The sequence below is a fragment of the Ursus arctos genome, unplaced genomic scaffold, assembly GCF_023065955.2.
Source record: "Ursus arctos isolate Adak ecotype North America unplaced genomic scaffold, UrsArc2.0 scaffold_8, whole genome shotgun sequence".
Classification (NCBI taxonomy): domain Eukaryota; kingdom Metazoa; phylum Chordata; class Mammalia; order Carnivora; family Ursidae; genus Ursus; species Ursus arctos.
In genome coordinates this window covers 61,460,751-61,483,232 of record NW_026623100.1, presented here as the reverse complement: position 1 = coordinate 61,483,232, position 22,482 = coordinate 61,460,751, and the positions used below count along the sequence as shown (strand labels likewise).

Below are 22,482 nucleotides of genomic sequence, written 5' to 3'. Positions count from 1 at the left end.
ATGCGTAGAACCCTCTCTGACGCTGGCTTCTTTCTCCATCAGTTAATGTCACTGAGGCTCTGACAGCAAGAGCCACCACCACCCAGCTCTCTCCTGCCTGCCACTGCCCCCACATACACACACCCCCTGTATCCCAACCGCACACTACACGCGAATACGGCTTTGGGGGAGGCTTCGAGCTTTCTGGAAGAGGAGAAGTTCTGATAATTATTATAATTGCCTAAAAACTCCAACTGTGAAATATAATATGATTAATGGAATGGACAGCAGCCCAGCTTTTGTTTCTGGAATAGAAAAAACACAAACTCACCCAATTTGGACCTAATATGAAGATTAATTTGCTCACTAATTAGCATGATAGGGAGGTACCAGGGAAATTTAAGTCTGCGTGACTGGGGAAGAGGGCCTGGCTCCCCCGCAGGTGTCAGGGTGCGCAAGCGCTCATGCGGATGTGTCTGCTCCCTTCCTACTCAAAGTCCTATAAATTCCACCACCAAAGACTAAACCCGGAGCTCCTTTATGTGGACAGGCATCTCAAAGAGCTTACAGCTTGCTTAAAGAATCCTTCCCAATTGATGGTAGGCATGAGCACTGAGCAAGAGCTGGCCCTACCCACGGCATTCATTTCTGCATCCTCTTGTGTTCAAAGACTGAGCAGTAAGCCAACCCCTGGAACCCCAGAAGCCTCGTCCCTTCCAGGTCTGGAATCCAGAGAACAAGAGATCAAGAGGGGAGGGAGCCAGGTTCCCCACCCCGGGCTCAGGAGGAAGAGGATTGGGTGGACCCACAGTGGCCCAGGCAGATGGATTTGCCCCCAACCAGGCGGCTGATGCTGGAGGAGAACATGCACCAAGAGACAGAATCGTGCCCAGGAGAGACTGAGCAGGCAATCTGGACTTAGGGAGAGAAGAGCCAGAAGTGGGCTCAGGAAGGGAGCCTCCAGCTGGACAGAACAGGATATGCGACACTGTCTTTGGTGTGGACAGTGAGTCAGGCACACAGTCACCTCGTCAGACTGAGGGCGGGCCTGCAAGGGGGATGCTGTGGCCATCTTTCAACAGGACCACAGTGGCTTCCCGCAGGACTGAGATGGGGCCTCCAGGTCAGGGCCTCACCCTATGGGAAACAAGTTCTAGAAGGAAAGAATAAAGCGCTACAAACAAGATTTGCATTTCTCAGTGACAGAAGAAATCTCTCCCCCAAAGTCAGACTCCTCTTCCCTCCCCTGCCCTAACAGGGCTGGGAAGTATCTCCAGGCATCATCAGAAAGCTCTTTTGCCTCAAGGAACAGCTCTGGAGCCAAACAATTGTCAAGAGGCCCTACTGAACAGAGGTAATCTAGCAGGGGTCACAAAGGAACATGCCTTCAGGGTCACTGAGAACAGAAATGCCAGTGAATACCTTGTACATATCGCACAAAACCTGCCTACTTAACGCTCTTTAAATCTCCCTTTCGGGTGAGGCAAAATATGCCCAAGGTTTGCATTTGGCCTGAAAGCCACCAAACTGTGACCCTGGGGCAGTAATGGAATAAAAGGAGAAGGGTAAAGAAAGACAAAGGAAGGAAGGATGACGGGAAGGGAACGGTGCTCACACTACAGGGTAGCTTCTGACTTCTTTTCTCCTTCAAGGAGCCCCTTGTACATTTCAACCCCATTTCACCAGACACCACTGCAGCCCCAGACTGTGTGTGTGTGGAAAGTGGAGACGGGCAGAGAAGGGGGAGCACCGCTCCAGGGATGACCCTGTAATCCCTCTTCATGGTTCCTCTGATGTCATGAAAAGAACGCAAGTCAGGAAAAGCTGGGTCCTGAGTCTGGCTCTGCTCCACACGTCCTTTCAAAGGCTTGTGGTCAGTTTCCCCCTCCATCCTGAGGGCAGGGCTAATTTTTACCCCACACAATTCTACAGGCCCAGATTAGATCTCAGAAATGAGATACGGCCTGAAAAACTGCTTGGCAAAACATAATGCGTAGGTAACATATGATTATTGTCAACACTGCTACAGTTACTAGTATTTCTTTGGGGGACTGAATGCTAATGGAGAGAAAAAGCAATTTATAGCCGGCCAATTTATGTTTAGCGTCTTCCTTCCCTGTGGCAGAAATGGGGTCTCTGGCAGCATCCACGGGCGACCGACTGTATGCATCGCTGGCTGTCCGCTGGGATGCAAGCAAGAGGTCATTACCAATGCCGATGTGTCCTGGGACTCGGCAGGGCGGGTCTACCCAAAAGTTCCATCTTACACATGGGTTTGAGCTCAGGGCTCTGCAAATAAGATGTAAACTACCCTCTAGCTTCAAAGGGTATAAACGGAGCTTTGCAGGACCCCTTTTAACAGGTGTGGAGGTGGGAACTGGGACCAGCACAGAACCTCTGTGGGTGATTCTGGGGAGAGACCTGGGGAATCTCAGGAGTGAGGTCAGAAGCCTGAGACTGCTTGAGACCCCAAGTCTCCCATCAGGCCAAGGAACCTGGACACGAGGGCTCTCTGCTCAACTGTGGGCTCATCTCCACCACTGGACACATCAGCCCAGGAGGGTCTTCTCCAGGCCTCCTGGGACTTGGCTTCTGAGGGCTGGAACGGTCCTACAGCTATGCTCACAAGGAATGTATTTAGCAAGGTTTACAGCTTCCGCAAATCTCCCTCTAAGTTCTGCCCAGGCAAGGGTGACCTTGGAGAAATCAAGATGCAGATGGCTATGGGAAGCCAGGGAAAAGGGCTAACTTGAAAAGGTGATCAATTCTCACACCGGACGCAGCTCAGAAGACCCACAGCTAACAGTCTGTAATGTTCACTGTGCCCCAGGCTCTGTCCTAACAAGGTCACTCATCGCACACTCAGGACAAACCTGAAGCAGGTGCGATTATGAAGCCAATGTTACTGAAGGGGAAGCTGAGGTTTGAGAGTCTAAAGGGACTTGGCAGAGTGAATGGAGATCCTGGGATGAAGCCCAGACAGGCGGGCTCTGTTGGGTCCTTAGGCAGGACCTGCGATGGCAGGGGGTCCCTGGCAGAGTGGCTTCTAACCCAGCACCTGCCTGGAGAAGGACGAGGAGGGAGGAGGGAGGAGGGAGGAAGGGTTCCACCACATCGGTCGTATACTTCCTGCTAGGTTAGCCCGGAAACACCTCTCCTAATCCACACGCGAAACTGGATTCTGGCTAGAAAAGGAGTTTCAGACGCAAGTGTCCCCTAAGCCCTGTCATTCATTCCCCAAAGGTGACATTAGCAAGAAGTCTCAAGCTCTCGGCAGAGGAGAATTTGTTCCCTTCTCTTCCACGCCTCCGATGTGCAGGCTAGATCTCCCCAGATGCCGTGTGCAGCGAAGGCCCAGAGCTTAGCGCATTTTCTATCTGCTCTGTAAATAAGGTGACATCCAGATACCCTCTGGCTCCCTCAAAACTAGGTCAGCTGCTGAATATGTAGGTGCGGGATTGGAGTGAGTGACTTTGAAATGACTTTATCTGGCAGGACCCCATGGGGAGCTGCTGGCTGGCTTTCATGAGAGGGGCTCCTTTTATGTCAAAAGCAGACCCAGAGTACCCAGACGGCCTGCCTGCTGAATCTGGGTGAGGATGGGAGGCCTGCCTAGGCCAAGGGCAAACTGAGTGCTGCAGGCAACACAGCAAGTGATCATCACAGCGGGCTGGAAAACAGAGATGCCCTGAGCCTGTCCTACATACCGACCGTCTTTACGACACCGTGGGAACGTGGCCCGCGCCATGTCACAGGAACTATGGAAAGGGGGTTTAGAACGCCCTTGCTTGTAAACAAGACCCCATTTTCCTCACTTTAGGAGGCACCAATAATCGCTCCCCCAGACAACGTGCTGGTCACCAACCATTCTCGTCCCTTCGTCAGAGTGCCTGGGGCCTGATCCCTTCTGCAGGTGAGCCCTGAACTGTGAGGGGATGGAAGGTGCCAGAGCGCTATTTAAAACACCTCCTACATGCTAACTCAACTTCTTTTAATCCACAGTGGCCTCCTCTTCGCTTTTTCAGAATCAGGCATCCTCTTATTTTAATCACATCCGGGACTCTATGGGAATCCAGATTTGCAATTCAGATACATTGGAAGGGATTAATTACTTGCCAGAGCTGTTCTGGTTTATGTTTTACTTTATAAGAGCACTCATTCACTTTATTTTATAAGAGCACTCATATATAACATTCCTTTAAGTAATCCATTTTCTTCACGCATTAAAATTAGATTCTGGTGACAAAGAAAATTCAGTATCTGAAATTTCCCAGAGCACTCTTCTGGGAAACGAAGTTAAAACCATCAAGGCTCTCTTGGCCTGGGCCTCTCTGCCCAGCACACCTACAGCTCCTCCTGGACTCACGGCAGCAGGGACCGAGAGACCTCTGGCCCCCAGCCCCTGAGCAGGACACATTCCTCCTCTGTCGTGCTATGCTGTCAGTGTGACCACTACCTGTCGGGTTCCAGCTCCACTCCCCGGGATGGGGAGGGGAAGGGAGGTCCAAGCCAAGGCATGAAACCACCTGTCAGATTTTTCAACACCATCTGCTTTCTTCAGTTTCCCAAGGGCCAGCTTCTCTCTGAGGGCCCTTCCAGCAGGACCCTCGCCCTGCCTGGGTGTGGCCTCCTCTGGTCTCATTTGCTAAGTGGCTCCACGCTGGGCTCCCTGCCCTGGCTGCCTTTGGCCCCGTCACAGAGCTTCTCCCAGCACATTAGACATCAAGGCTTTCCAGGCAGCAGAGACGGCAGGCCGTACCTTCTCGTATGCCTCTGAAAACGAGGCTGGGGAAAGCGGCAGCCGAGTGGGGGTGGCGGGAGGGCGCGGTGCGGAGAGAAAGTAGGTCATTAGTGGTAAAGACTGCAATTTTCAAGGGGTTGTTAATGCTCTGTTTATATGGATTTCTCCAAATGTGACATTTTAATGGCATCATAATTGTGTGATTACAGTGCAGTCGACACTGCTCAGGGAGGAAAGGCGACAGGGACTCCGGCGACCTGCTGGGGAAGGCGGCTCCCTGTACGCAGCCAAGGGGACTGGCTCAGTCCTGCTCAGGCCAGGATTCCTGACAAGCATGAGCCGTGGCTCCCCAGAGAGCCCTCCGCTCTACAGGGCCATAGGTTTCCAGGGAACTCGCACCCAGCCTAGCCCCTTGCACAGAATCAATGCCCGGGGCTATAGGAGGGAGAGGTGGGTAGTTCCACATCCCCTCACCCCACCAAGGCCCACCCATAAGAGCTACACTTCTTCCTTCGCTCTGCTCATGTGTGTGTTCATTCATTCACTCATTTCTTGAGTTCTGTCACCTGAGGGAAAGGGCCAATAGATACTCAGAAATAAGAGACAAAATTCAGTAGGGAGAAAGCAGCCAAGAAACAGATCCACAGGGATGGGGTGCCTACCAGCCAATGTCTCCTGGCTTCCCCGGGCTCTTCCTCACACTCTGGCCCCTTCTCCATTGCCTTTGCTGGCTTCCTCCCCTCCCTGGCTTGGAAATATTGGAATTCTCATGGATTGAATCCGGAGTCCTTGCCTGCTTACCACAGGCGACTTTCTTCTACTCCTGTCCCTCTAGCTCCTCCCCCATAGGTGGCTAATTCCCCCTAGAGCTTTCCAGCCCCGATCTCCTTGCTGAGCTCCACCTCTGTACTAAACAAAGGCCTACCTGACATGCCCACTTGGGTGTCTCACCCCGAGTAGGTTCCAAACGGAATGCTTGATTTTCCGTCCCAACCTGCACCTCCCTCTGTCCTTCCCGCAGGAAGGAAAGGCGCCACTATCCATGCAGTGGCTCAGAGGAATCTGACAATCTTTCTTTCTGATGCTTGTTTCTCTCTCACCTTTGCCTTCAGCCTGATCACCTGAACCGCCCCTCCCCCATATCTAACCCATCACCGTGTCTTAAAATGGGTCTCCATCCATCCCCCTGCCCTCCCCTAGCTCTACAGCCATGCCCAGCCACCACTGACTGCAAGAAGCCCCAACTCTGCACTTCTACTCTTGGCCCCAACCACCCATTTTCCAGAGTCACCTTTTTAAAATCACACCTTATCCTCTCTCTCCCATTCTAGCTCCAAAACTCTCCAGTGGCTCCCGCTGCCCTCAGAATATTGTTCCCAGTCTGCCGTGGCCCCCCCCTCCCCGCCCCGACCCCAGGGCCTGCCAAGTCTCCAGCCTCATCCCACTCTCCCTTCCCCTTTGGTCATTATACTCCAGCCACACTGGCCTCTTCAGCTTCTAAAACAAGTCCAGCTCTTCCCCATCTGTTATGGGCTGAGTTGTCTCTCCCCCGCCAAGATTCATCTGTTGAGGTCTCCAGGACCTCAGAATATGACCATATCTGGAGATAGTACATTTAAAGAGGGTTAAATGAGGTCATCGGGGGGGGGGGCTAATTCGTGTAACTGTTTGGAGATAGGGCCTTCAAAGAGGTCATTAGGTTAAAATAGCCATCAGAGTGGAGCCCTGATCCCCCATGACTGGTGTCCTCATGAAAAGAGGTAGACATCTCAGGGGTGTCCTCACACAGAGAAAAGGCCATGTGAGGACACAGAGGGAAGGTGGCAAGCCAAGGAGAGAGGCCTCACAGGAAAATGTCACTGCCACAACTTTGATCTGGGTCCAGGCCTCCAGAACTTCAAGAAGAGGAATTTCTGTTGTTTAAGTCCCACCCCAGAGCATGGCATTTTGCTACGGCAGCCTTAGCGAAAGGGCCTCCATGCCTGTTGGGCTCTCTGCCTGGAACAGTCTTCATCTGACCCACTTCTACTTGTCTATCAGTCTCAAATCAAGTGCTGCCTCTTTAAAGAGGCCTTCCATGGACGTCAGGTTGAATCAGTCTCTGCTTATCCTCTCCTAGACTCTGTACCTCTCCTCCAAGGCATCTGGATGCCTCAGCCTGCACCAGCCAACTCTAAGTATCTCCTTCCTGCCTGCCTGTCTGCCCAGGCCATCGCAGTCCTGAGTCGGAACCATGCCTTCTCACTCACCACTGGCAACCTGCACAGTTCCTGGCACATGGCAGGTTCTCAAGTATTTGTTGAATAAATGACTCCATGGACACGAATTATCTCATTGAGAGCCCCAGGATTTGACTACCATGAGTCCCATGTCATATACAAGCAGAGGTGCGAAGAGGAGAAGGAGATATGCCCAAGGGCAGCCAGCAAGGAAGTCCCCAGGACTAGCCGGGGAATCCGGGCCATCTGTCTACAAAGGGCTTGTCATGGCCCCATCTGTCCAGAGGAGGGAAGGCAGCAAGGGCTGGGCCTGTCAGAACACTTTGGGAAGCATGCAAGTCCTGGCTTGGGCCTGCAGGGATGGGAATACATGGTGGTGGGGGGGGGGGTGAGTGGGGGATGGGAAGAGTAGATGCCCAGTAGGGCTGGCTTTGCCATCTCTCTCCTCTACTTTCTATCTCTGCGACCTTGGGCAAGTGATTTAACCTCTCCCTGGCAACGGAGAACTCCACAGCGGCCCACTCTGTGAAACCATGACGCTGGTTTATGAACGAATGGAATACCGTAAGTGAGATCCTTAGCACTGTGCTGTGCATACAGCAAGTACTCAATACATCACAGCTACATGTTTATGTGTTAGTAAAGTGAAGAAAACACTGTGTGTCCGCAGGGCAGGAAGCGATCTCACCAGGAGGCAGTGAGGAGTGTCCTGGAGGGAGCCAGGAGATCCGGCTTGTCCCTCTGCCTCTGCCACCGCACCTCGTGTCCTTAGGTAAATCACTTCTGCTCTCGGGGTCTCGGGTTAGATCCCCCCAGCCATCAGATGTAGGGGTGAGAGAGAGAAAGTGTTCTCAACGATTCTGATGAGACACGGCCCACTTCCCAATGTGATGGAAGCCATGGGCCTTCTCCCCGGAGAAATGTCCTTGTACACATACGTGCAAATTTCTGCTCACAGCATCCAAGACCCAGCGCTACCTTGGAGCCCCAGGAGGCACCTGGCTGTCAGGTCCAGTGTGGAGGAGTGGGTGCCTCCCTGAAAAGATGAGCTCACGTGGGCAAACCTGCCTGAAAGGGAAGACATCAATGATGCCCTCCTTCCTCCCTTCCTGGCTACCCTGTAGGGGGCGGAAGCCAGTTCCCCGGCTCTGCCAGGCTCTGCCCATTTCATGCTGAGCACAGTAATGAGGCATGCTGTGCAGAGGGACCCCGTAATTGGTCCCTGCCCTGTGCTGTGCTTTAAGAAGACAACAACCCTGAGATATATTATCCAGATGTACGGCCCCCAGCCCCGGCTGCCATCTGGGCAGCCCTAGAAACCACCTCCAGAGGTCCATGAGGAAACAGCCCCGGGAAAGGAAGTGGGGTGTCTTTCAGCTGTTGCCCAGAAGCTGAGGGTGTGTGAAATGGGGCAGGGATAAGAAGGGTGGGGATGTCAGCCAGTTTCAGGAACTCTTCTATTCCCTGGTGCCTCAGCCCCGAGTACAAGATATATTTCCTTGACCTCTTTGCAGAGCTGCCCAAAAGATATGCTCTGGGGACTGAAGTCTTTAGACCTGCATTTAATTTTTCACAGTGCTGCTGGAGTGACTCTTCTAAAATACATCTGGGTCCCATCCCTTACCACGGGCTGCAAGTCCTTTGCTTGACTTCCGGCCTCATCTGGCTCGATCCTGGTCCCCGCACACTGGTGTCCTTACGGGCATCTTTAATCTTAAACTGCCACCACCTGCGCTTGAAGGAACTTGAGAGAACCTGACCCCAGCAATCTAAAAATGTCCTCCTCATGTCGCGGCACTTACTATAATTACCTGCTTACTGGGTCTTCCCGCCCCAAGCTGCATATGCCTTAGGTAGGAGCGTGGGTTTTCCCTGTGGATTCTGGCATCTGGCAGAGGCCGGGTGTCCTAATGCAGATGGCTCACAGCCCCAGACAGCACTGCCTCTCCACCCTCCCCCGGCCAACACGCTCAGGCTGCAGGAAATACGCCTTGTGGAGGGATATGAACGGGCTCAGACGTGCTAGGAAAGCGGTCAGGAAACACCCTGCCCTAAATCAGGGCCAGGAGGCCAAGCAAGATGAAGACCAATGGCATGGCCATGATGCACTCATGTTGCTGGGGAAAAGAAAATAAAAACAAAGAAAGGGAGCACAGCATGAAAAAAAAACAATAATAATAAAAAAACCCACCACCACATATACATACAAAGTAGAAAGCCCAGTGTGAAAGAAAACATGACCTAAGGAACAGAAAGACATTACCCAAACATGCTTCATGCCCTAGAACAACCCAAGAACATGAATTTCACTAAGACGAGAACTAAAAGATTAGAAGATAAAAGCAAGAAGTGACACGAAGGGTAATTTATACAGTTGAGAACCACAGCACACTTTTGCAGAACCAATAAAGGAATGTAGAAATTCCAAGAAGCAGAGCAGACGCAGCAGAGAATCTAATTAATTATACCGATGAAAGGATCCCAGTTCTGGGCTGCCAACTGTTAGCAATGGGTCCCTGGGTGAGTCTCTGTGATGGCACAGGAGAAAGGCTTCCGTTATTAAAGCGACCGGAGGAGAGAAAAGTCACGTAGAAACAGCAAAGGTGAGCCAACATCAGAAAGCTGGAGAACGGGAAGCAGGGACAGGTGGAATACACACAAGGTATTTGTCTTTTTCTTAAACGACGCTCCTGAAATGAATCAGGAAAATCTAGAAAAGAGCACGCCACACGGTTCCACGAGACACCGATACAGAGCAGTGGACACAAAGGCATTTCTTGGCTTAGATATTGAGCTCGGAAAATCAAGACCGAAGTCAGCAAACATCCAGGCAGACCTAACAAGTCACCTACAAAAGGGAGAACGCCAGCTGACCTCAGACTTGCTCAGAGCAACACTCACGGTCAGAGGACAATGGACAGACGCCACAGAGGCTAACTCCAAGGGTGACCCGAGAGCATCTCATCCTATTAGGGCATTGCTCAGGTGTGAAGGCAAGAGGCTGACATTCTCGCTGTTGGAGAGTGCAGGGATGACAGCGCACGTGAGCCTGTTTTGAAGACTCTGCCAGATGATAACTCCCGGCCAATGAAGAGACAGTTCAAAATGAAAAGGGAATGAAGGATAAGAACCAGTATAGCATTGAGTCTATTTAATTATGAAGACAAACCCAAACAGCTGTGGGAATGGTCATTAAACTTACTATTTATGTGATCTGGAGTAAGCTACTTAACCCACTCGAGCCTCAGTTTCCCTCACCTGTAAAGCAGGAGAATCATGCCCATCTCACAGGGTTTAAGGATTAAATGAAAACACCACCTGCGAAAAGCAGTGACTTGCACATAACAATTCACTCAGAGCTGAAGGTGACCAAAGATGAGGATAAAAACTAGAATGGAAGTGAGCACCCCAACTCCCCCCACCAGGAAAAGGCAAGAGGAGGACCCACTGTTCCAGTCTAGAGAGCTCAGGGGATATTCTAGGCTCTCACGAAGGTCCCTATTCCAATGCTGCAAGTCAGAGCAGGGAGAAGCCTTCCCTACAGAGGGGTGTGGGGCCCCCAGTTTCCAACCAGGCAGACAGCAGCCCCCTTTCCCCAGAACAGAGGTCGAGAAGCTCCAGACCGAATGGGAAGACTTCACCTCCGACGAGGAGCTGGGTGACAGGGAGCAGCCCCCTCCTGAGGGCCTGGAAGGCATCTCCGTCTGACCAGCCCGGAGGAATGGAGCACCATGGGGAAGGTGTTCACGGATCAGGAAACCCAGACCCACCTGCTCCTCTTCCTGGATCGGGGTCTATTTCCTCATCAGGGAAATACATGGATGGGACCACTGGTCTCCCGAGTCCTCTGGGTCTACCACATGCCTTTAGAGTGCAGAGTTCTGAGCTGGCTGCATCTCTAGCATGAAGTCTTTGGACCACAAATTCAACGAGCAAATGAAGGAAAGAGGGAGAAGAGCAAGAGAAACGGGAGATGGAGTGTAAATCAGCAGGTGAGGGGGTGACAAAAGGACTCAGGAAGCAAAGGCTCTGCAGGGGTGTCAGGGCACTCCCTGCCAGTGAAAGCAGAGAGGTAGCTGCCTCCCCCTGCACAGGGCGCCCCAATTCCACTCCCAACAGGAGCACTGCAGAAAGAAGTCAGGAAGGGTCTATGAAACAGCATAACAACTGCATCCGTCTATCTTAAAACAGGCGGGCTAAAGTTTGAGAAGAAACAGGATTTTTGCATAGTCTCAAAGTACATTCCTCCAACACTTTCATTAACTACAAAGGGAAAAAAATGATAATTTTAAATGGAGAAACCTGGCGGGCATCACCCTGGTCAAGCGAAAGAGGTGAATGCCACAGTAATAAGACACCAGGATCACGTATCCCCCAAAATGATGCGCTCAGGAGGGCTCAGCATCGCCTCCATAGCCTTCTTGCCAAAAGCACAGAAGCTCAATCTAATCAGGAGAAAACATCAGACAAACCCAACTGAGAGACATTGTACAAAATAACCTGACTAGTACTCTTCAAAGTATCAAGGTCGGGGAAGACAAGACAGAGAAACTGTCACACATGGAAAGAGACTAAGGAGACATAACAATTGAATGCACGTGGGATCTGGAATTGGATCCCAAAAAAGACAAAGCACATCAGCGGGAACACTGGTGAAGTTTTAAACGTTAGTTTTGTTAATAGCAGGGCTGTGTCTAGGGTCACATAGTAAGGCTAAAGATGCCATTCGAGGCAGCTCACAGGAAGTCTGACCTCTCAGCCGGAACTCCCCACAACATGGTCTCCGACCAAGGGACCCATTTTACGTCAAAAAGGGAGAAAGCATTAGGTACAAGACTACAGATCCACTGGTTCTAAAACATACCATGCAACCCGGAATCTGCCAGCCCGTTGGGAGTGTGGCTGAGACACCAGCATGGAGGTGACGTCCCGAGAGGACAGGACACCATCCCTCAGGGAGCTGCCAGGCACCGGCGGCCAGGATACAGTGCTTTAAAGTCAGTAGGTGAGATTCACGGGCCTGGGTACCAAGGAGTAAAGGTAACGAGTGGACAGATTCACCACTCCTGCATTCAGGGAGTCTGTGCTTTTTTCCTTCACCATTGAGGCTCTTAGGGTCTAGACCCCCTGGGTCCCAGGGAGGGGACATGTCTACCTCTTGGTCCTACCTAATGGGACAGAGTCCCCTCAGACTTAAAGCTATGGCTGCCACCTCTTTAGTTTTGACTCTTCTTACCAGTAGACCAGCAGGCCCAGAAGACAGCTAACAGAGAAGGATGACCTAGGTGAGGTGACGAGGTGGGGCCACTGTGTAATGGGGGCAGGGGCCATATGGTTGGCATTCAGGTGACTCCCTGGAGCTTCGACTGGGTAATAAGCGGGTACTGCAAGCCCCGACTGCCAGAGGCACAGTAACCAGGGTCTCGGGGATGAGAGCCTGGGTCACCCTGCCAGGCAGGCCTCCTAGACCGGCCCTTGGGACAGGGGGAGTGGGGGGAATCCAGGATGGCTGGTGGGAAGGGAGACATGAGGATTAAGTCCAGCCCCGGGAACAGCCATACTTTGTTCTGCCAGCTCCCCCACCTCGCAGGTTTCCCTAGAAACTACCCAGCCTGAATCCCAGAGACACCTGGGTGGCGTATGGATTGTACTGGATGGACTGGTGGACTGTGGTGGGTGCCACGGGGGCCCCTCCCAGATCCCATTCACTGTACCTGTCCCCCTGTCCCCCAGAGGCTGAGGGCGCTGGCTGCTGACTTCCTCAGTGAACTGCCTTCCACCAAGCAGGACCTGCCTCTCCTGGAGTTTCCATCCCTGGCTCCAGGGAGCAGCCAGGGCCAAGGTGGAGCAGACTTTGCTCCAGGCTCCCTGTGGGACCAGGCCCAGGCTCGTCTCCAAGGCCCCAGCCTTGCACGGCAAGGGCAAGTACCCTTCCTCTGCCCTAGCACCTTCCCTCACACCCCTGCTCCTGGGAGCGCTCTGGCTTACATCACCTTTACAAGGCTCTGCAGCATGGATCCTGACCCGAGACACAAGGTAAGACCTGTCTAGTCCGGTCTAGACTTGTGCCTGGCGTGGACATCAGCCATCAGCGCTGCAACATGCCAGGCTCCACGCTAGGCGCACGACGCTCATTGCTCCCCGACCCCTCCTAGTAGCCCTGCAGCGGGAGGAACTCCGTGACTGTTTCCCCATTTCCCGGAGGAGCAAAGGACTCCAAGCTAACCGTGGCAGACTTTTCATTTGCACCCCAGTCTCTCTGGCCCCGTGGTCATCCTGCTAATGGCACTTCTGTCTCACATATCCATTCTGTCTCCATATTTTCAGAAAGTCCCTACACCTCTAAGCCTCTCCATCCCTATGCCCTGAGCCCTGGGACCTCGAGAGCTGGAACTTCCTCTCCCTTGGCCCACAGGGCTGCTTGGAGTCACGGCGGACGCTCAGCATCCCCCACCTTCCTTCCTCGCCCACCGCAAGCATTTCTGACTGGCCCAGCAATACGAATTCTCCAGACTCCATTACAGCCTTAACGACATGTGAAGTTACTGCAAGCAATGTACATAACACACTATCCATTTTTATAAATATTTGAATTTCCTGCTGAGAAAACACAAGATTTTTATTTCTACCTGCAGGGGACCCAGGTTCTTGATGAAGCAAAGGTTTCAAGACTGGAATCTTCTGCCTCAGGAGTGAGCCAGAGGTGAGCAAAATGGAAGCAGGACCGGTCACCTGTTCATGGCACCTGGAGCGGGGGCCCATTTTGCAGGGAGAGGGTCCTGTGTAGGCTCTGCCCCGGGGACCCTGCAGTCACGGAAACCTCCAACCCTTGGAAGACACAGAGGGCTCGGCCCCCCTCATCTGGGAATGGGCCAGCACTGCTGCACCGGGCGGGTGACAGAACGGTTGAGAAAGAGGGCACTTGATGAAATTAAAAAGCAACCAATTTAAAAGAGATTAAGCAGGGAAAAGGGGATTTAATGATCAGCTTTTGCCACCGTGAACTAGCTGAACCCACTGGCATGGAGACTAATGGTTTAATATGTTGTTAAACAAGGGTGAGCCGTCTGCGTGAGTAATAAGGGCATCTGTAGTTACAGCGACAAGGGTGAGGTTACCCTCCTGGAGGCCCTGGGCCTTGAGGGCGGCACGGCTCTGGGTCGGGACGGGCAGGGGGCAGCAACCTCAGGGGCAGGAATGGAGGGGGGAGGCCAGCAGCTCCAGCAGCAGCTCTGCAGGCGGAGGGGCCCCCGGTTTCCGGCACCAGGAAGCACCGGCTCCGAAGAACTCAGGAGGGGTAACGGCCACATATCCTTCACTCTTGCCACAGAGTCCACAGGCCTGGGAATCTGGCATGAAGGACATCTGCAAGACCGAGGGCGTGGGGCACGGACAGAGGGCAGGAGAGGCCGAAGCTGCCCGGCCTGCTTACAACCAATGCTCTAGGTCAACACACAGTAGCGCCGTCTTAATTCAGAACGGGACTCCGGCTGAGAATGTGTCAGCCCCGGAGCCCGTTTTGAGTGGGTTTTGCTTTCATTTTCATTGGTAAAGAACCCTTTCTCTAGGACCTGCAGTGCCCAGGGTCTGACACCTGCACATGTCACCAGCTCCTGTCGTTGCCGTCATTTGCGAGGGCCAGGGTCACTCATCATTCACTCATTTAATGACCACTCACGGGGACTCTGTGCCCTGCAGGGCCTGGGCTAGGCGGGAGGCTGCGGGGTTCCGCACCCGACCGCACAGCCCAGTCCCGCGTCAGGAGCCTGCCGTCAACAATGACATGTCATAACAGTCAGGACCAACAGGTGGAAGGGGTGCATGGGTTTCTTGCTGAGGTGCGGTGGCTGTTGCTCCCTGTCCAGAGGCCCGCACCCCAGCCTGGAGCCCAGGCCGTCCTGACAATGGCAGCTCGGGGCAGTGGCGGGAGTGCTGGAGTCCTGGTCTCATCTCTGCACCTGCTTCTTGTGTGACTCCAAATACTGAGCTTGCAGTCTCCATTCCCCACTCTGTAAAACGAAAGTGTGCTGCCTGCCCCACCAAGGTCATGGGGTCATCATGGGAGTGAAGTAAAAGGATGCGTGTCAAAGTTGCCTTGACAACCTAGCAGCGTCACACATGTACCAGAGACTCAGCACAGAACCAGACTGGAGCTGGGGGAGAGGGGCTTGGGCAGTACCCCCCCCCCCCCCAACAAACGGCATCTCTGCAAAACAGACGAGTGAAATGGCCAGGGATTCGGGAACACGCATGCCAGAGGGATGTGTTTTGTTACTATAACCCAGCAAAGCAGTGTTGGATCATTACCCGGGACATGAACATAGACTCAAACTGCAGATCTGTACATTTTAATTGTGTTGATTAAAAGGGGAGTGCACTGAAAGTAAAAGCTGATTTTTCTGTAACTGTTCTATCTAAAACCTGGCTACCGGTGTTAATACGTCCATGTGGGTCAATAACACCGCAGGGAACAGAGGGGTTTAGAAAGAAGCAAGGGACCTCCAGCAGCCCCTGCTCTCCCTGCCTCAGAGACCATCAGAACAGCCCTCTGGGCAGCACGAAGCTGGAGGCTGGACAATTCCCACCTGTGCCTGGACTTCCAGGTGGCCTCGGCTCCACATACGGATGGTCGCATCTACAGATGCAGGCAGTGGCCCTGCTGAACTCTCTACTCCTCAACAGCCATGCTGGGTCTAGGACTGGCCCTCTGGAGATGTGCTTCTGCCCCCCTCGGGGAGTGTGCTGCCGGCGGGATCAGCTACATTCTCCGTCTTGTCCTACTCTGCCTCTTGGTTCCCAAACACCATACAGCTTATAGTGATCATCTGGGACAAGGCAGCCGCCCCTGCTGATCCAGAATTCATCTGGCTTATCCTGGCTCTGGGTGAGCCAGTCTCCGCTGCTCTAAAGAGCACATGGTGTGCAGGAGAAACAGGCTTTCCAGCAGCCTGAGCATTTCTGAAAAGCCAATTACATGCTTATTACTCCTCTCCAGGAATGAAACCCACGTCCCACATGGCCAGCCCCTTCCCCAGCACACACTCGCTTATCTCAGCCACACGGTCCCTCCTGCCAGCCACTGCTGTCGGAAATGTATAGCTGGGCTCTTAATCACCTGCCAATGGGCCTGGAGGGAAGGCAGGAGCATGAATGCCCGTCCTGGAGCCAAAAGAGATTCACGCAAGAGCTGGAAAAGCACGCAGGCACGGCACAGATGAGCTGGCTTACAGGCAAGGGAGGGACCCTCCAGGCGTCGTGTGAAGCGGTGGTCATAAGAGAGCAACAAGGTGAGGGGCAGCTTTGGAGGAGGTCTGAGGTCCTCCCTCAGACCTGTGGGCCAGATCCAGCCTGCCACCTGCTCTGACAAAGTTTTATGGAGACATGGCCACATCCACTCGTTAACATGCTGTCCATGGCTTTCTCAGTGCAACCGCAGAGCTGAGACCATATGGCCTGCAAAGCCTAAAATATTTACTACCAGGGCCTTTAGAGAAAAAGGCTGCCAACCCCTGGTGTAGTCGGAAAGGCCCCAGAGCCTGAGCCTGGAAGTGCAAGACTCGAGATACAACGTGTACTCGGTCCTGCCCTGGCTATGGGCACCTGGGAGCTGTCTTCCCTCTACAGATCAGTGGCTGATTCTCTCATCTATCAAATGGAGATATGTATGATACCTACTTTACAGGGTTGTTGTCATAATTAGTAAAAACCGGACCAGCTGCATGGCCAGGGAAGGCCTTAAAGGCAGGTGCATCCACGAGTAAAGTAGGTGTCTTCCTCGGTGGTTCTGAAATAAACCTCTGCGTCCTGTTCTTCGCGGCTGGACTCACTTCAGAGACCCTGCATGAGTTTCTGCAAATACGTGTATCAATGCGAGGTGTGGGTCAGAAAGGGGAGGAAAGGAGTGATGAAGGGAAAGCCATTCTTTGTCACCGACTTGATTTGACCAAGGGAAATACTGATAAAGCAGGTGACTCAAAGCCTGCTTTCTTTTTTAATGTGGACACTGCCAGACCCAAAATACGGCCATTGAGCTCCCAGGGGTCCCCTAAGTGGGGGAGAATGGGATGCTGAGCCCACACCCTGTCGTACTACCTGGCTGGGGGCCAGTTTCCCCTCGGGCTGAGTATATATGTGATCTTGACCACATACTCAGCTTGCAGTCTGCCCCAACCCCGGTTCTCAAATGAGGACACTTTTTACCAACACCGCAAATTCTGTAAAGTCAAAATGCATGGGCCTTCAGTTGCCTTGTAACACTTGTACAAGGCAGTGTCCTCACACCTGGCCAACGAGTCCTGAGGGGCTAAGGAAGTATTGCAGTGGCCCCAAGACTGGTGGGACACATGGCTGATCAAAGCACTTCTGGCCAGGGAAGGAAGGATCTTTAAGGATCTTTAGGATCTAAGCACAAAAGAAATTATGGTGCCCCTCCCCCTGGAGAACTCTAAATAAAAACAAGCCACATCGACACCCAGGACTTACAAGTACACTGAAATGGACGCAGGGTCTTTGCAGCTCTTCAGATGCCGGAGTAAGTTCATGCTGACCTCTTCTGCTCGTCCCCCCCAGCCACCTGCGGCCCTGCTCTGCAGCTGTCCACGTAGCAGAGAAGCCAACACTGAGGCTAAGTGCTCTAGGGTGCCCCAGCAAAGCACACAGACGGTCAAGAGGGACCACTTCTGGACGGGGACTCGTGGATGCTTCGGCGGGGGCACCTTTGTGTCAGGCCTTGAAGAACAGGAATATTGCAACAGATTGAGATGTGGGAGACAGTTTTCTTGTTCTCTAAGGGTCTGGCCAAAGTATGGGGGGTGGGGAGAAAGACATCTTTGAAGGAAGAGCAAAATTCTAAATCTTGCCTGGAAGAGGTTCCGGTGGCTGAGAACAATGCTAGTGAGTTACAGTATGGGAGGCCTTAACCACCAACCGCATTACTTAGATCTCCTCCCCTCTTGGCCCCTCCAGGAGTTCTTTCCTGTAACTGTCTTCTCTGTCTTACGTCATCACATTCCCTCTCTGCTGGCTCATTCGCATCCGTTAGCACACAAACCTAGAACAATATTTCCCACCTTTCAAAAACCCTCCTTAGCCAGCGACAAGACAAAAGACAACCTACTGAATGGGAAAAGATATTTGCAAATGACATATCTGATAAGGGGTTAGTATCCAAAGTATGTAATGACCTTCTATAACTCAACACCAAAAACAAAAACAAAAACAAATAATCTGGTTAAAAATGGAGAGGGGGCCTGAATAGATATTCTTCCAAAGAAAACATAGCGATGGCCAACAGACACATGGAAAGATGCTCAACATCACTCACCGTCAGGAAAATGCAAATCCAAACCACGGGGGGATATCACCTCACACCTGTCAGAATGGCCAGTATAAAAAAGACAAGAAATAATATACGTTGGTGAGGATATGGAGAAAAGGGAACTCCCGTGCACTGTTGGTGGGAACATAAATTGGTGCAACTATTGTGGAAAACAGTATGGAGGTTCCTCAAAAAATTAAAAACAGAAATGCCATATGACCTAGTAATTGCACTCCTGGATATTTATCCAAAGAAAATGAAAACACTAATTTGAAAAGGTCTACGCACCCCCATGATTACTCAGCATATTTACAATAGTCAAGATATGAAAGCAACCCAAGCATCCATTGGTAGATGAATGGATAAAGATGTGGTGGAATGGAATGAAATATGACTCAACCATTAAAAAAATGATCTTGCCGACAACATGGATGGACCCAGAAGGTATTATGCTAAGTGACATAAGTCAGACAAAGAAAGACAAACACCGAATGATTTCACTTATACGTGGAATCAAAAAACAAAATAAATGAAAAAACAGAAAGTTATAAAATAAGTCACAGAGAGATGAAAAGTACAGCATAGGGAATATAGTCAGTACTATTGTAATATGTTGTGTGGTGACAGACAGTGGCTACCTTTTACCATGCTGAACATTACATAATGCATAGAACTGCTGAATTGCCATATCATACACCTGCAACTAATATAACGTTGTATGTCAACTATACTTAAGTGATAAAATTATTTTTAAAAATCCTCCTTTGACCCCAGATCCCTCTCCAACAAACACCACCTTTCTTGGCTTGCCTTTATACAGAGTCCTGCTTTCACCGTCTCTTCCTCTTCCTGCTGAGCCCCAGACCGTTAGGCTCTCTCCCCAGGTCTCTACCGAAATGGCCTTTATGGAGATCACCCGTGATTTACGAATGATCCTCGCGGAGGTCACCCGTGATTTACGAATGATCCTCGCGGAGGTCACCCGTGATTTACGAATGATCCTCGCGGAGGTCACCCGTGATTTACGAATGATCCTCGCGGAGGTCACCCGTGATTTACGAATGATCCTTGTGGAGGTCACTCATGATTTATAAATGATCCTCGTGGAGGTCATCCATGATTTATGAATGATCCTTATGGAGGTCATCCATGACTTCCACATGGTTAAAGTCAATCCACAATTCTTAGATCTCTCACATTTGACCCAGCAGCATCATTGCATGGTAGCTCCAGCCCTTCAGCTGGGACACTCTCCGCCTTTGCCTCTGGGACACTGCTCTGACCTGGGTTCCCTCCCACCTCTCTAACCACCTCCTCTCAGTCTCCTCCCTGCTAAGCACTGAAGCGCTCTGCCATCTTCTCCTCTGTATCCACACATACTCTTTTAGTGAGCTCCTCCTAGTACCAAGGATTTCAACATAGAGAGGACTTCTAAATTTCTATCTTTACCTCCAACCTCTCAACCTCTTCATGTCCAACTGCTTTCCCAGCAACTCCACTGGAAGGTCTAAAATATTTCCTGACATAAGTCCCCAACCCAAGTCTTGATTTCCTCTTCAAAGCTGCTCCTCTGAGCCTTCTCCAGTCAGTAAGAGGTGAATTCATTTATCCCGCTTCTCCAGCCTTCAACGTACAGGTCACCCTATTTTCTGCCCTGTCTCACTCTTCACATCCTTTCTATCAAGCTTGCAACATACCTCACAGGATTCAGTGACTCGGCCACTACCCCTGTGCCCGCACCAGTCTGTCTCACCTGAGTTCTTACTGGTCTCCCTGTTTCTTCCCTTTCTCCTTAGAGGTTGATCTCCACACAACAAACAATAAGAGCCATCCTTTAAACACACAAGGCAGATTGCACTGCACTTCTGCCCAAAACTTCCTCCTGGCTGCACATCTCACTCTGGGACAAAGCCCTTACAATGGTCCAAAGATCCCCATGTTCTCTCCTCTCTCCTTATTCACTCTACTCCAGTCACATTGATCTCCTTGCTATTCCTTTCTGGTGCCCATCAAGCTCTCGAGAACCTCAGGACCTTTGCACCTGCTGTTCCTTCCAGCTGGAATGCCTTTCCCTCAGGTATCTGCCTAGCTCACTCCCTTCTGCTCAGATCTTACCTCACCTCTTTAGAGGATTCATCTAGATCACACTTCCCCTAATTCCGTTCTGTTTTCTATATATTCATTCATATAGATTATGTATCCCTCTGCTTTCTATCTTCTCTCACTAGAATGTGAGGCCCGTGAGGGCAGGAGCTTCACTGGATATCCCTGGCACCCAGTCCAGAGCCTGGCACATGATCTTATGCAATAAACATTTGCTGAGTAAGTGCCAGGCCCAAAAGTGTGGGTTTTATTTGGAGAAGCAGTTGGGAGCCACTAAAAACCTCTGAGTAGGGGCGCCTGGGTAGCGCAGTCGTTAAGCGTCTGCCTTCGGCTCAGGGCGTGATCCCGGCATTCTGGGATCGAGTCCCACATCGGGCTTCTCCGCTGGGAGCCTGTTTCTTCCTCTCCCACTCCCCTGCTATGTTCCCTCTCTCGCTGGCTGTCTCTCTGTCACATAAATAAATAAAATCTTTAAAAAAAAAAAAATAAAATAAAATAAAAAAATAAAAACCTCTGAGGAGAGTGATCCCACACAGCGGGCTCTGGAACCATCTTCCTGGCAGTGACAGCAGGCTTGTGGAGTAATACGGAAGTTCCTAGATGGGAAGTCAAAACACATAACATGGGGCTCAGCTATGCCACAGACACTCCACGTGCAGCAGGCCACACACTTCATCCATTTGGGGCAAACTTTTTTTTTTTTTTTAAACTCTGTGGTAATGATGAAACTAGGTACCAGTGATTTAAGTACTTAGGTTAAATACATCTAATCCTTCTCATAACTCACTATTATACGTATTTCAGAGGTGAAAAAAACCGAGGCAGAAAGATTCATTATAATGCCAAGAAGTTGACAAGTGCAGTTCCTCATGCGGGAGTTCTGATTCCAGAAGCTTGCGTCCCTCCCCACCTCATTCTGCTAGTCCGTGAGAGGGGCTGGCATCAGGATCTGCATGGAGCCCTCCCGTCACTAACATTCTGTAATGTGGAGAGAGAGAGATGAAGAGTTGATGCTGCTGTCTTGAGTCTGAAGACTAGAAACTCAGGCAGGGTTTCTATGTTCCCATCTTTAGTGAAGAGAATTCCTTCTTCTTCACTAAACCTCACTCTTTGCTCCTAAGGCCTTCAACTGATTAGACGAGGCCCAACCACACGATGGAGGTGTAATCTGCTTGACTCAAAGTCTGCTGATTTAAATGTTTATCACATGTTTAAAATACCTTCAGAGTAACATCTAGACTGGTGTTGCACAAACAATTGGGGCCCACAGCCTCCCCCCAATGACACGCAGATTTAACCATTGCCGTGAGCTTATTCTTAGATGTCCCGGGTGTGCAGAGGTGGCCAGAGATGCACGTGGAATATCTCGCACTTTCAGGAGGACACTTCTCTCCAGTGAGGGGCTGGGCCACTGGCTTTTCTGCAGGAGGTTTGCAAAGGTCAGACTGTCCATCTTGATTTCCCTTCTCCTATTACTTTGCCAGGTCCCTGAGGCCTTGTAGAAGTGTTTTTCTTCCCACTATTATGGCTGTTGTTATTATCCTTCTTAATCTTGGCACGAGGACGCCTTGGCTGGCTTCCAAGGAGGAGAGCTACTTTCTGTCTCCCTGACACCCTCCTGTTGCTTTTAATCGGGTGCAGAGTATCTTGTCTTCTCTCCCCAGACAGACACTGGAATGTGGCCTGTGATGGCTGACAGAGCCACCCTGCCCTGGCTCAGACATGAATGGGACCTAGAACGGGGTGACACCAGGTCATCCTGGCTGCCACGTGGAGATGTTTGCTTCTAAGGAGATACCCAAGGCCCCTGTGCCCATCACTTATCAGAAGGGGTCCTGCCCCAAGAATCACAATGGGCTCCAGTCCTGCCTCTGTTACTAACATGCCAGCTGACCGCGGACCAGTCTTCCCCGATCTCCAGCCTTGAGTTCCCATGAAGACCTGGCTAATTTCCAAGGCGTCTTCCCACTCTAGAATCCTACCAGGCCATCACGGCTGGTCATTTCCGCCATGCTTATGTACAAAGGAAGGGGTCTGGCCTGAGCCAGGGTTTGTGAATATGTTCATAAGGACTTAAGGCCACAGGTGGGAATCAAACCCAGGACCCTCAACTCTGACTCCAG

At 51.4% G+C, this 22,482-nt stretch overlaps 1 protein-coding gene across 3 annotated transcripts in view; it reads right to left on the bottom strand.

The window, feature by feature from the left end:
- The window catches only part of GALNT14 (polypeptide N-acetylgalactosaminyltransferase 14), a 202,251-nt gene that overhangs the window by 80,049 nt on the left and 99,720 nt on the right, over positions 1-22,482 (bottom strand). The window lies entirely within an intron of this gene.